Below are 16,140 nucleotides of genomic sequence, written 5' to 3' on the forward strand. Positions count from 1 at the left end.
ATACAATTTTATTTTAATATTAAATTATATATTTTTTATTACAGTTTTATGCAAGTCATACAGAACAAAAAAGTATAAGCAGTAGATAAGATTTTGAGTAAGCATTTCTTTGTTAAGAAGAAAAAGTAATAAACTGCAGATCTTATAACTTGGAGGTTCTACAATACTAGAATACTTAACAGAGTTGTAATGCCTAAGAAAATAAAACTTTCATACAAGATAAAATTTTTATCTTTACTTTATTAAATAAAAATAATTTATTCAAAATTTTAATTTTTCAGTTTCAGAAAATTTTTCAAGACCGATTTGAATAATAAATGCCAACGGTCAAAACAATATTTAAAAACCTAGTTCCCTAACAGCATCAAAGTTAAACAAAATCGGGTGCATTTCCACCCGGCTGGAAAAGAGCACTTTTAGCATTTTAACGATCAATACCTTACAAAAAAATTAATTCTTGAGATTCCTTGGATTCTTTAGTTCAGTTAAGGAGAAGTGCAGTTTAGGCGTTTAATAATTGTAGCTTCTTCAGAGAATATAATATTTCATTTGTTCGATTTTTTATAATTTTATTCTGCAATTTGTACGTACAATAATAAATAAAATTTTTACAGGACTTTTATTAACCGATGAAGATTTACGGGTCGAACAAAGACGATTTGTTCTTAGACATTTAAGAGAATTTGGTTGTGGACGTAGAACCATGTCCGGTATTGTTGAAGAAGAAGTGATAGAGTCACATTATTTAAAAAAAAAGTTGAAAAAGGAAGGTAAAATAGTTATGGAAATGGATGAAGCGTTTGGAATATTTGTAATCAATACGTTATGGAAAATGCTTGCCGGTCTTCGATACGATCCGGAAGATAAAAAAATGAAAAACTTACAATGTCTTTTAGATGACTTATTTAAAAGTATTACCATGGTCGGTGCCCTTTTTAGCCAATTTCCAGTACTTATGACTATCGCACCGGAAATCTCAGGTTATAAAAAATTTGTCAGCATTCATCAGAGCATATGGGTGTTCTTAAACGTAAGTAAATATTTTTTTTATAAATATGTTATGTAATTAATTAATAGTTGAAATTATATTTACCTCTAGCCACGAATAATGTTTAAATTGTTATCAGAGCACGGTGCAATATGTTCATTTTTATCTGTCTGATATATAAATAATGAATGAAGTATACATTAAATGTAAATACATACTTCTGAGGGAGGAAGGAAACTAGCATCTATCATATTTGTATTAGTCCTGGTTCGAGACTTTTTTTTTGCGTTGTCTAGCTTTGTATTATAATCGATTGAAAAATTTAATCGATCATATCAGTGGATCGTTGACCAAATAACTGAATTTACATATTGAATTACCACAATACTATATTTTATACAAACATTTTGTGATGTATTGGAAAATATCTAACGGTTTGACTAAACTGTTGTTTCATTTTGGTACAAACTATTTTTTCCTACCCGATAGTAATAATGCATAGCAAACATGTTAACTCAACAAGCAGAGCTATTATCTCACGCTAATGAACATTAAGTTAACGAAAATAAAATTGAATAAACTGTTTGCTGTTTGCTGAGAACAGGTTATTTGCTCAGCAAATTGCCATTTTATCAATATTAAATACCCTGTAAGTCTAAGATTGAACAGTTTCAAAAACCATACAAATTTTGTATATGAAAATAACGTAATATTAAAGTGCAAAATAAAAAGGTCTTAAAACTGTTAATCTTGTGATAAAATAATAAATGGTATTTCCCAGAGACAACCAATGCCTTAAGAAAATTATTAAAATGAAACTGTTGTTTTTAAACGCAAAATACATGCAGTTTAACAATGTAATGGAAGAAAGAGTCATGAACATTAACAGATTAATAATTCAAGCTGTTTTTTTCCCAAAAGTTTGTGTGAACAGTTTTTTTTGTTCAAGGAACAGTTTGTTTTCGTTTAGCAGAAACAGTAGAACTGCTCACCTCTACAAACATTTATCAAAAGGTTTTTGTCATAAAGTCTGCAAGACACTATTAAAAAAATTACATTTTGTTTCAATTTTAACTGTTTTTAATGTGATAAACTAAAAAAAGTATCAACACCCGATAAATAATTAACTATTTAGGATACCCACTCTGCTTGAAGATTACGTAGAATACATTTTACCTGAAGATCAAAAAGAATTTATTATCGTATAATACAGACTTTACACAAATATTTGTAACAACACATTCACTGATTGATTCACTCTTTTTAAAAAAATAGGTAAAAATTTTAAAATAAATAATGAATATAAACAAATCACAGCCACACCAATATGCATTAAAAAGATTCAGAAATGTTTTTTTAAATTCTGAAAAGATTCAGAAAAAAACCATCTATCAGTTATGGAGCACTTTCTAACATATACAGTACAGTCCACTGAATTATATAAACTGCAATCCACTGGCTGCATAAAGTTTGACATTAAGCAAAATAATAATGAATATTATGACTAAGCGACCTTCAAAGTAAACAGACAGTTTGATTCAGTGTCATTATAAACCTTTAAATTTCAAACCCCAAAATTCTAATTAAACAAACAATTTTTTTTGTTCCAGTAATTTTTATATTTTGTGTGGTAAAAAATGATTAATTCATTATCTAATGGCATGAATAACAGTACAATAAAAGCAACTGTATGCTTTTTATAAGAATCTCTGCGTGCTATAAATAGAAATACAGCATCCTTGTTTAAATAAACTACAGTTTTTCACATTATTCAACATGAAAAAAGGGATCACTTTTAACATACTCAGCACGTAGCATTATAATTTCAATGATAACTGCAGTTAATGTAAAACACAGTATTAGTTTATTGAGGTCTCTAGAGCGATTGAGATCATTAAAAAATATGTAGTAAATATTATGGTGAGTGTATAACATTCATACTAGTATTTTTTAGCAATAATATCTGTGAACAGCCAGTAAATAACACTAAGCATTTCAATATCAGTCCAATTAGATGCATAGTTTTAAAACAAATAAATGTTAGTTGTTTACATTATACATTATTAAATATTATTACAAAAAAATTTATTAAAACACTTATTTATTTATTTTCATTTACAGAATGAATTACAAAATCATAAAAAGTCATTTAATAAAAATGAGCCAAAAGATCTAATGGATGTGTATCTTCAAATTCTTAATTCACCAGAAAGAAAACCAAGTTTCACAGGTATAAAATAACTTGTTACTTAACTGTATAATAAAAATTTTCGTTTAATATATACTAGGGGAGGAACAATAAAATATCATATTCTCTATTTAATTATTCCATACATCAATTAGTTTATTTGCATAGTTTTATAATTTTTTCCAAGGTATTATTTCTAGGAATCAGGTAATATTAATAAAAAAAAAGAATAAATACTCAAAAATTTGAGTATTATCAAAATGGCTGAAAGATGCAGATGATCTTCTTTATATTACAAAAAGAAAAAAAAAACTTTAAATTTTAAATCTTTTTTAAAAATATAACTTATCTGACAATAGTAATCATTATTACAAAAACGTTCATGAGTAAGAACAAAAATAAGTAGTAAGGTGAATTGTCACTGAAACAATATTTCTAGTGCTATGTCGTTATTATAACTTATTCATAAACAACATTTATAGTAAATAAACAATATTAAAATTCTTGTAATAACCCTAGATAATTAAGCAAATTTTTTTCATTCTTTGTTCTAGAACCACAACTGCTTGCTATCTGCATGGATCTTTTTATGGCAGGATCAGAAACAACTAACAAGACATTAGGTTTTGGATTTTTACACTTAATGTTAAATCCACATATTCAAGAAAAAGCACATGAAGAAATCGATCGAGTGGTTGGAAGAGACAGACTTCCATTACTAAGTGACAGACCAAAGTAATTCAATTATATTTATAATTTTTTTATAAAACATTTCTTTCCAACGTTTTACAAATAATTTTATTTAAATTTAAAAAAAAATCATTAGAATACATCATCAGTTTTTAAAATATAAAAATTCTGATGATTAAACTACAAACTTAGTAGCTTATTAGAAAAAAAGTATCATATTAATTAGAGCTGTAAATAACAAGACAACATACTGCAGCAATAACTTGTATGGTTAATGAAATTTATGAGAAGGGTTCTTGAAAAGCTAAGTATAGTCATTCTATTGCTCTTCTTTTCCTTGTAGAGCTCAATGTATTATAATCTATACATCTCGAGTCTAACCGTTAACAAAAAAGATAAAACAGTACTGGATAAAAATAGGGAATTAGTACTGACAGAAATTTTTTAAAAAAATTTCTCATTTTTCCATGAACTACAAAATTTGATTCTTAGTGGATCATCATTTATTTTAACAGGTACACCAACAATTTCATCTGAATTTGGTTATGTCACTGCTGATCAACAGCAATTTGATCATCTGTAAACTGCTTATGTAAATTTCTACGCGTTCTTAAAGTTTCTGAGGATTTTTAACATGACAAGGAATGTGGATTTTCAGCTATAATACGTAGTAAACATTAAAATGTATCACTTTTTAAAGAATTTAAATTACTTTTTATATACACTATTAGCTAGAGTTAGATCAATTACGTGTAATCAACCAAAAGAAGAAAATAAATAAAAGAGGTCAGAAATATATCTACACACAGGCTTGAATTGTAAAGCAATGTGCCTCCCTAATCTCAGAGATGAGAACTGGCCTCCTATTTGCACTATTAATCATATTATACAGTATATATATATTTACCCTGAGGTGTCCTGAAGAGCCTAGCTTTAGATACATCCCAAATTATGAGACATTAGTTTTACATTCAAAAACAAAAATTTCAGTACATTGGAAAGGGACTTAAAATCAATAAGTAAAAAGTAATTTTATACCTCCAACTAAAATTGTTTGTTTTTGCATTATAAAGGCTAACCTTACTAATATTATAAATGTGAATGCGAGTTTGTTTGTTTGTTACGCTATCACGCAGAAACTACTCGACCGATCATAATGAAACTTCGCACACATAGTCTCAAAGGTCAAAGCGAAGGACATAGGACACTTTTTAGTAAAAAAAAGAAAAAAACAATATTTTTTCGGGAGGGTAAAAAAATTTATATCGGTAGATATGATCGTCCGACAAAAAATTTAACCAAATTCAACGCCATCTGGCGTTCCAGTAAGTAAATGAAATAAAGTGCCGATCCAACACTGTAATACCGACGGTCAAGTCATTATTCAATTGCTTCTGCTGTTTCGAATCCTTTTATATTTGTTGTTATTATTCTGTCACTTCTAAGCAATACTAAAACTTTTGCAGTTTTTGAGATTAGGTGCCTGTTTATTGTTTTACTTCTAACGCTATTTTCAGTTTTTAATCTGTTTTTTTTTCCTAAAATGCCTCGGAAGCGCAAATCTAACCTGTCCAGGGATTCATCACGGGCCCGGGCGGCAAAGTTGCTGGAACTCAAGAATCTTACGCTCACGCAGAACTAAGACGACAACAACAAGCGAGGCGACAATGTGCTTTGGGGGCTGGTGAAACAACTTCTCAGAGACAAGAAAGGTTAGATGAGCAAGCTGAACGCCAAGCTACCTTAAGAGCAGCTAAAACTCCAATTCAAACAAAAATTCGTTTAGAAAGACAAGCTGTACAACAGGCAGCTATAAGAGCGAGAGAAACTCCAGAACAATCGCAGGCGAGAAGAATCGTTCATGCAGAAATGCAAATCGCGCGCCGTCGAAATTTCATGCGTAACAATCGGTCTGTATTTAATAATTCTGGATTTCAATATGATCCTTCACTTGAATACCATAAGAATTCTTTAATTGGTATTGGCTCAACGAATAGAAAATGTCAGCATTGCGTTGCTTTGAAATGGAAAGATGAAACTGCTGGAATGTGCTGTTCCAGTGGTAAAGTTTCACTTCCTTTACTTGCTGAACCAGAGGAGACTTTGAAAACTATTAATTTACGTGTTACAGATGAGAAGAAGCAATTTTTAAGTAAAATCAGAAAGTATAACTCTTGCTTCCAAATACAAATCCGAATGGCAGATTGCTGTACGAAAGGGCGAGAGCCCGCCGCTTGGTCGTCGTAGGCCCTGAGGTGCCCACGTTCGTGCATCGCTCAGGCAGATCTAGGCCTGACGTGCTGGATATCGCAGTCATGAAGGGGGGTACCCTCCCATTCATGATTGAAACGATAGAAGACCTCAGCTCGGACCATTCCCCTGTCCTGTTGGAACTAGGTCAGGCAGGGGGTGGCCGAGATCCCCCGCCTATACCCCGAAGGTCAGTCAACTGGAAAAGGTTCTACGAGACCCTCCAGCGGGAGTACAGGCCGGTAAATCCTGAGCTCCTGAACACCCCGGAGGAAATCGACGACACTGTCGGGCGCGTCACGTCGTCAATGACCGAGGCCCTGGCAGGCAGCTCATCGGCCAAAACTCGAGCAGTTGTTCGAAACGACCTCCCTCCTCATATCTCCGAAGCCATAACGGAGAAACGACGACTGAGGAGGAGATATCGAATCACCCTGTCCCCCGCTGATAAGCGGGCCTTTTATAATCAAACGGACAGGGTAAAACAACTGCTGACAAGCCATCGAGAGGATTCGTGGAACGAATACCTCGCCTCGGTCTCTGACGACATCTCCTCGGTGTTCAGGTTGAACAGGAGACTGCGAGAAGGGAAGAAGCCTCGCCATCCGGTTGTGGGGCAGCGAGGTTTTCTTGCATACTCGGAGGCGGAGAGGGCCGAGGTATTCGCCGATACCTTGGAGGAGCAGTTCAATCCAAACCCCCCTCCCTCCCAGAACGACGAGCACACAACCGAGGTGGAATCCTTTCTTGTAGATTATTTCTCACAGGTGGAGGACGCCCCTCTAGAGATTGACCAAGTCACTGAAGCGGAAGTTTCCGCAGCCATTAAGGCCACAAGCCCCGACAAGGCCCCGGGTGTCGACGGGATCACCGCCCGTGCATTCCGGAACATACCGGCCTCCGTGATTACAGCAATTTCGGTGATATTCACGTCCATTTTGTACGTTGGATATTTCCCGAATTGTTGGAAAACGGCCAAAGTCGTATGTTTACCCAAACCGGGGAAAAGTTTACTTTTCCCACGGAATTATAGGCCAATCTCCCTGTTACCGGTATTGTCTAAGTTGTTTGAGAGGATTTTTCTCGAAAAACTGAGGCGATACATGGAGGGAGAAGTGCGGCCCGAGCAATTTGGGTTCAGGGAGGGTCACTCAACCACCCTCCAACTGGTAAAAAAAATAGACCACCTTGTCGGAGGCCTGAACAGGAAACGGGTGACTGCAACCGTTTTTCTGGATGTGGCCAAGGCCTTTGACAAAGTTTGGCATAGCGGGCTGCTTTATAAGCTAGCGCGATCGGCGATCCCGTACCGCTATGTCAGACTGATGCGGTCATATCTGCTAGACCGACATTTTGTCGTGCGCGTAGGGGAAACGATTTCCTCTACCAGAGAAATAGCCGCTGGGGTTCCCCAAGGAGCAGTACTTTCCCCGTTCTTGTACACTTTGTACGTGAACGATATGCCGCTGTCGGAAGGGGGTGGAGAATCAGGGTCAACGGTGAAAAATCGGTGGCCGTGATGTTCACATGCAAGACACGAAAACCGACCAGAGAGCTGGAAATCTCAGGGGAGAAAATCCCTTTTGAGAAAACAGTTAAGTACCTGGGGGTGGTGTTGGACAGGCGGCTTACCTTCGGCGAACATGTAAATTATGCGACCCGGAGGGCTAAGGCCGCCAGAGCCTCGCTATACCCAGTGCTGAACAGTGCCAGCTCATTTTTCGGCTGTACGTACTGCCGATTCTAACATATGCTTACCCGGCATGGGAGGCAGTGTTGAGCTCCTCGCTTCAAAAGAAGATCGAGGCCGTCCAAAACATCGCGTTGCGGACGATCTTTGGAGCTCCGTGGTTCGTCAGGAACGCCACTCTCCGATCTGATGCGAGATTTCAATCCGTGTCCGAGGTGGGGGTGGCGCAGGCGCGTAGACTGTTCGGGAGAGCGGCTGTGTCCGAACACAGTCATCTTCGGGACATCTGCCGAGAGGACCCAACTCCGACAGTTGTAAGGAAGCGGCCTCACGCCGTACTGGACGAACCACCGTGATGGTGCGGTGCGGTAGCCGAAAATCGACAAACCAGGCTTAGGGGCCTCCATATCGCATGAGCCATAAACGGAATAGTGCGTCAGACGCGTTTCCGGGGTCGCGAGTGAAAAGTTTTCGCGAGTTATATAGTTTGAAGACGTCAAACACGGTAAGTCGCGCATAAAACAAAAACGCGGTCTAAATTTAAAAAAAACTTACAGTAAGACAAAATATCCCAGCAATTGCGACTCCTCCGGAAAAGGGGACGCATTGCTCCCTCCTTATAGCTAGTGCCCCGTTGTGGCGTATTCCTGCTAGCCTATTAAAGAGTTAGCACCGAAAGGACTTCAGTGGACGGTCTGAAGGGGAATTACGTCGGGAGGACAGGCTTTATAAGCCTAGCCTTCCGCGGTCGGCCCATGAAATGGGTTCGATAACGCTGGTTTAACAACGGATTGGAATGCAATTAAATCCGTCTTAAATTCACTAAAATAATAATAGACAAAACTTGAAAAATTAGATCCGAGATTAAAAAAAATAACCCTTTTAAAAACAAGCCCGATTAGAATGATCCAGCAGCAAGGGACTCTGTCCAGGTTCTTCGATAAAGTAGGGAGTAATAGACTCCTGCCGACTTTGCATTCCATTCCATTGCTTCCAAATGACATCCTTTGGAGTAGATAAAGTGATAAGAATGCCCGGATTTTCACCAAGTACAGATATATCATCAAATTGGATCACTTTTTCCAAAAGTAATCCGGGCGATGAAAACGTCTATGCGTTATCATCGCCCGGATTTTTTTTGTTGAAAAAAAAATAAAAGAAATTAAAAACTAATCTAACGGATAGATAGTAAAACTTAAAACTAATATCACCGGTAAAAACGAAAATAAAAACAAAAGTAAATATAATTTAACAAGGTCCGAGATGGGTGCAAAATGCCCATTCTCGGATAACAAAAAGACTAAAAGAAAAAAAAGAAAAAGAAAAAAGCTGAAAAACACTAACGTAAAACTTAAAACTAGGTTATAAAACTAATACAAATACAAATTAATAATAAAAAATTAAAACTAAGTTAAAAGCAAAAATTAACTAAGTGAAATAAAACTTAAAACTATTATATTTACAGACTTACAACTAATATCACAGACGAAGTTTTTAAAATATTAAAAGAAAACTATATAAAATTTGACAAATTCAGATAGGGAGTGTAAAAGGCTCCCTACTCGGATAACAAAATCAGAACACAGAACCACAAAAATTAAATTTTTATATTGTATTAACCCAGCACTACGCAAAAACAGAAACATCTGATTCAAAATTTTATTATCGTTGCACAAGACACCACGGATGTTTCTGGGAAGTTTAAATTTACGATGCAACGTCGTATAACATATGCAATCCACGAGTATATGGCGCACAGTCATGCGGCAGTTGCATCGTGCGCGTAGGGGTGCGTGTCCTCTTGTCATCAGGCACTCGTGTGTCCTATCCGCAATCGACAGAGGACTACTTCCTCACGCCGAGATTTTCTACATGAGGAGTCCTATGACAACACAGAATCCTTAATCTGCCGGAGTTTATTATCTACGGTAGCCGTCCAGTCACCTTGCCACTTTGATCTTAGAGATTGTTTTATATAATTAGTAAAATCAGAATTAGCAACTCGGATGGTGAAAGGAGGTTGATTGCATGCGTCTTTGGCAGCGGAATCTGCATGTTCATTACCTGGAATCCCTACATGGCTAGGGACCCGGCAAAAACTTATTTCTGTGTTGCGATTATTCAACTCGGCGATTGCGATGTAAATTTCAATGACGATAGGATGTTTGGAATAAAAGTTTTTTAAGGCTTGGAGAGCGCTACACGAGTCACTGCAAATAAGAATTTTTCTATATTTAGGGTTAATGATGTTTAGAGCCTTATTTATAGCGTATAGTTCAGCGGTAAACACACTCTTAATACCGGGTAGACCAAACATATAAGTTATTTCATCGACAACAAACGCACAACCAACGGTATCGTTTTGTTTCGATCCATCACAGTGTATACAACCGCGTCTGGGTTCATCTTGGAGAGAACACACTGAAACATTTGCTGGAAAACAATAGGTAGTGTTGATTGTATATTGTATGTGGTAAGGTCAAAAGTAAAATTTATAAGGTTTATTCCCCACGGAGGATATGCGCAAGGATACGTTAGAAAGAATGACGGTGTGTCAACATTTATATGCTGCAGCAGACGTCGGGTACGGACACCTACAGGTGCAGTGCAACGTGGATGGTCCTCATACTTTCCTAAATTAGGATTTCTAAAGACTATCAAAAGCCGGGTGATTTGGCTGTTCTTTGAGACGAGCAAAATAATATAATAAAAGCCGGTCTCGTCTATCCCAAAGTGATGGTTCACCACAGTCTACAAGTAAGCTTGCGACAGGACTTGACCTAAACGCGCCTGTGGCAAGCCGAAGGAAAGCATGATGTACACCATCCAGCATTTTAAGCACAGTAGGCGACACATTTTAAGAGTAGGCGACACAACCATAATCTCTCCGTTCAGAAAAACTTACGAAGGGTTTCGTAACCGAGAAAAGACTACACATTTTGTTTTATCGGATGAAAATGTGAAACCAGTAATACTGGACCAAGCTTCAAGGTGAGATATAGTGTTCTGTAGTAGTCTCTCTGCCGTGGGTGTTGAACGGCTCTCAATGTAAATAGCAAAATCGTCAACAAATAGAGAATATGAGACAGGAGCCTGTACACAATTGGTAATACTGCTTATGGCTACAGAAAATAAGGTGGCACTTATACTACCTTGAGGCACTCCATTCTCCAAGATGACACTACCGGAGAGCGAATCGTCTACACGAACACGAAACGTTCGGTGATTTAAGAATTCTCGGATAAAGGCAAGCATATTGTCCTTGATTCCCCATTCTTTGAGGGTGTTAAGAATACCACGTCGCCAGGCCGTGTCGTACGCCTTTTTTATATCAGAGAAGATTGTGACGAAGTGCTGGCGGTTTAGGAAAGCGTTTTGAATGGCCGTTTCCATTGACACTAAATGGTCAATGAAAGATCGTCCTTGTCGGAAACCACACTGTTCTGGAGATAGAAAGCCATGTCTCTCCAAGTACCATGTAAGCCTGCAGTTTACCATTCTCTCCATTATTTTACACAAAACGCTTTTTAAAGAGATAGGGCGGTAGCCTGAGGGGTTGGTTTTGTCTTTACCAGGTTTTAGTACCGATATAATAAATGCTTCTGACCAGCCGGGTGGGAAGGCTTGTTCTAAACCGTTGTAAATATTCAAAAGATGTTGTAGTGCGGAATTAGGAAGGTGTGAAAGCATGGCAAGGCGAATGTTGTCCGGTCCAGGGGAAGTGTCACGTGAGTTTTTAAGTGCGTGTAACAATTCCTTAAACACGAATGGGGTGTTTAATTCACCAACGTTTAACGATAATACTTCTATCTGTATCTTGTACCTTTGAAAATAGTTATTATATGATAGTGAGAGACACCGAGCGGAAAGATTTTGCTAAAGTATTTGCCACAGCCGAAGATGATGAAAGGAGTTCTCCTTCATCAATAAGACCGAAAATAGATTATTTCGGTGATCCGAAAATTGCACGGATTTATCTCCACACAGTAGACGTGGGAGTAGTGCGTGAGATAGTGCTCACATATTTCGTCCATGAACTCTTAGCGTTCAAGATTACTCGACGGCATACCGCTCTAGCTCTGCGATATAAATTTAGATGTTCAGCTGTAGGGCTAGGATTAAATTTGCGTAGTGCCTGCCGTCGATTCCGAATAGCATATTTGCAATCATCATTCCACCATGAAACGAAAGGACGTCTAGGATTACCCGATGTTTGTGGGGTTATATATCTGTTGGCATTCTCAAGTATCATGGACGTAAAAGAGGAACATTAGTCAAGGATGTTCGCACCATCGTCATACTGTGATTGGAAGGCTTTATGTTATCCATTCCAATCCGCCTTTTCAACAATCCATCTCCGTGGCCTTTTTTTAACCTCGCGGTCTATACCAAAACCATTAATAATTGGTCTGTAATCACTGCCGTGAAAATCATCACAAACAGATCGATTAAGATGAGGGAGTAAACGGTGAGCATATGGAGAGATCGGTGTTAGATACAGTACCAGATGATAAGGACATGAATGTGTGTGATCCATTATTCAGTAGGCAAAGGTCAAAATCTTGTCTCAATCTGTTTATCATATTTCCTCGAGTGGAGCAGAAGGTTGAGCCCCAGGAAATATGATGGGCATTGAAGTCTCCTACTATTAACGATGGAGATGGTATTTGTGTGAGGAGATTTGAGACATCTAAAGCACTGAACTCAGTGTTCGGTGAGAGATACAGATTGCAGATATGCAATTTGAAGGGAATAGAGACCTTTACTGCAATAGCAGGAATGACAGTGGTTAGTTGAATTCTTGTAGCTGACACCCCATTCTTCATGAAAATTGCTACTCCACCACTCTCCCTACTGTCAATTAGACAGTCGTATCTCTCACAGAAGTATCCTCTGAGTGTTATTGGGTCATGTTGTAGAAGATCTTCAATGCGGAACGGAAGACCTCTAACATTCCACTGAATAATGTTCATAAGGGTAAAAAAAAATAAATAAATAATAAAAAAATAAAATAAATAAATTTAGGAAACTATATAAAAATTAGTTGTACGTGATTCGGTTTTTATTTTTTGTATTTTTTATTTTAAAGAACTCCGATACCCTGGGGTCGGGTGGTTCCTTAACTATATCCTCCAGTATGTGAGGTGATGGTGGAGATTTATTTGAATGGGATGCCGCAGTTGACATCCCAGAGGGGATGGTTGTGTGGGTTCCCTTTACGGGGAGCTTATTAGGTGGTGGCTTACTGCCAGCCGTGATAGTCCCTACCCGTACCGGTAAGACTTTGGAAACAGGGACTTTCGTATGGATCGCACTGTTGGATTCACTAACTGCAACGAGAGACTTTTTATTCATCTTTGTCAGCTCTGAAATAGTGGCTGTAAGTGAAGCTACTTGATCAGAAAGCATCTGAACAAGTTTTCTAAGTTCACTGTGCAGGATCCGCACTGCTGATTACTAATATTTGTAGGAGTTTGTTTCGATGCAGCGGTGACAAAAGATACATCTGGTTTAACCAGGTTCCGTGAATTATTTATCTTTTTATATTCTCTGCGTGCAGCCGGGAAAGATAGCTTCTGCTAAGTACAGATTTTGGGAATTGCCTTTTCTTCTTTAAAGGTTTGGCAATCTCGGGAGCGGGCTGTATGTGAACCACTGCAGTTCGCACATTTTTTACCTTCTTCGCAGTTAGTGTCATTGTGACCTTCTTTAACAGATCGAGCACAGATCTCCGTTTTCGAGCAAAATGTTGTAATGCGACCATATCCTTGACATCTGAAACATCGCCGTGGGTCGGGTATGAATGGTCGTACCCGAACCGAGAGGTAACCCGCTTTAATCTTCTGTGGTGGAACAGGGAGGTTGAATGTCAGTATAAGAGACGGTGTCGGTTCTTCTGTTCCGCTCTGCCGTTTCATTATACGCTTCACTTCAACATCTTGGGGGCGAAGCTCATCAGCTACTTCAGTGATATCTATATCTAAAAGGTCTCGACAAAAAATTACTCCCCGGCTCGTATTTAACGTTTTGTGGCATTCTGCACTGATATTTACACCATCCATATTACGGAGACGTAAGACAGATCGACTCTGTTCATCGTTGAATGTTTCGATCAAAATCGATCCGTCACGTAATTTCTTGATATTCTTCGGGGAACCACTTGTACCTGTTATAGTTTTGTTTATTAAGAAAGGTGAAACCTTTTGGAGGGAGCCACCTTCCTGACTATTTTGGAGAACAACGAATCTAATATTTTTAGAATTCAAGTCTTATGATTTGCGGTTCTCTTCAGTAGGACTTTTATCCTCGTCAGACAAAGCTAACCGAGGACTCTTCACAAGACTACATTTGGTAGTTTTTTCAGATGGACCACCAACCATCATTGTATTTATTACTGGAACTGAAATTGTGGTCCCACGAGTACCGGCGAAAAATGGACGATAAAAAATATAAAATAGCTTACAGAACACACAACCATATAAAAGAAACATTTAAAAACGCATAATGATGATAATGATCCTAATATTTGTGTGGTATCTATAAAATAACATGCAATGATTGTAACAAAATTTATATCGGAAGAACTAGTAGATCTTTTAAGGTAAGGTTTGCAGAACATTATAGATATTGTAAAATCAAGTTAAGGTTCTCCAATCTTGTAAACCATTTAATAATCAATAAACGTTCAATCACCGATTCAGATACAAATTTAGTTATAGTCGAAATTGTAAAAGGTGTGATAATAATAATAGAAAAATAAATATTTTGGAAAAATATTATATATACATGTATAGACGAAAGTTTAATTTGATTAATGTACAAAGAGAATTTGATAATGACTTTTTTATCAAAACCGCCTTAGATAGAAGCGCATTTATATAATTCAAATAACTTCAATACAGTACAGTATGTGTGGCTAGCCACAGAACAAAAAATTTAAATTTTTTAATTTTATATTGTTTAATATTTACGACTATATATTTTTATATATTATAATTTTAATGGCTTGAATTTAATATGTGATTTGGAAGAAAAATTTTAACTGATGATGAGGGTAACCCCTGAAAGCACTATTAAAAAAAAAAATAAGCATAAGGTAAGACGCATTATCGAATTCTGTACTCTTGGTGGTAAACGGTTTTTATACTTTTGTCTTTGAGATATTAGTACAGAGGGGAATTTGGACAAATACAATAACAAAAAAATTGTTTTTGCCAACTTAATTTCTTGCACTATATACTTATATATCAAGCTACAAAAATATTAAATGTACATGTTTTGATTACAGTATGCCGTATTTAGAAGCCATTGTACTGGAGTTACTGCGGATGTTCATGGGAAGAGCAATGGCAATTCCACATAGGGCACTTAGAGATACAACTCTAATGGGTTATAATATACCAAAAGTAATTAATACAAATATTATGTTTTAAATTTATTTTTACTAAATTAAAATTTAGTAAATTTAAAAATCAATACCAAATCAAAACCAATTTAAAAATCATAATAGAAGAATATACACTTGGAAAAAGCTAGGCGATACTGCAAGGTATCAGATAGATTATATCATGGTTAAGCAAAGATTTAGAAATCAACTCGTTGACTGCAAAACTTACCCTTGAGCAGACATTGATAGCGACCATAATTTGGTGATAATGAAATATAGATTGGGGTTTAAAAACCTGAAGAAAAGGTGTCAGATGAATCGGTGGAATTTAGAGAAGCTTGAGGAAGAGGAGGTAAAGAAGATTTTTGAGGAGGACATCGCAAGAGGTCTGAGTAAAAATGATAAGGCAGAAAATGTAGAAGAAGAATGGGAGAATGTTAAAAAGGAAATTCTTAAATCAGCAGAAGCAAACTTAGGCGGAATAAAGAGAACCGGTAGAAAACCTTGGGTTTCAGACGATATATTGCAGCTGATGGATGAACGTAGAAAATATAAGAATGCTAGCGATGAAGAAAGTAAAAGGAACTATCGGAAATTAAGAAATGCTATAAACAGGAAGTGCAAACTGGTGAAAGAAGAGTGGATTAAAGAAAAGTGTTCAGAAGTGGAAAGAGAAATGAACATTGGTAAAATAGACGGAGCATACAGGAAAGTTAAGGAAAATTTTGGGGTACATAAATTAAAATCTAATAATGTGTTAAACAAAGATGGTACACCAATATATAATACGAAAGGTAAAGTCGATAGATGGGTGGAATATATTGAAGAGTTATACGGAGGAAATGAATTAGAAAATGGTGTTATAGAGGAAGAAGAGGAAGTTGAGGAGGATGAAATAGGAGAAACAATACTGAGATCTGAATTTAAGAGAGCATTAAAAGATTTAA

General features: G+C 36.7%; 1 pseudogene; it reads left to right on the forward strand.

Annotated features, from left to right (window-relative positions):
• The window catches only part of LOC142317488 (putative cytochrome P450 303a1), a 92,489-nt pseudogene that overhangs the window by 68,510 nt on the left and 7,839 nt on the right, over positions 1–16,140 (forward strand).

This window comes from Lycorma delicatula, chromosome 1 (genome assembly GCF_047948215.1).
Source record: "Lycorma delicatula isolate Av1 chromosome 1, ASM4794821v1, whole genome shotgun sequence".
Lineage (NCBI taxonomy): Eukaryota > Metazoa > Arthropoda > Insecta > Hemiptera > Fulgoridae > Lycorma > Lycorma delicatula.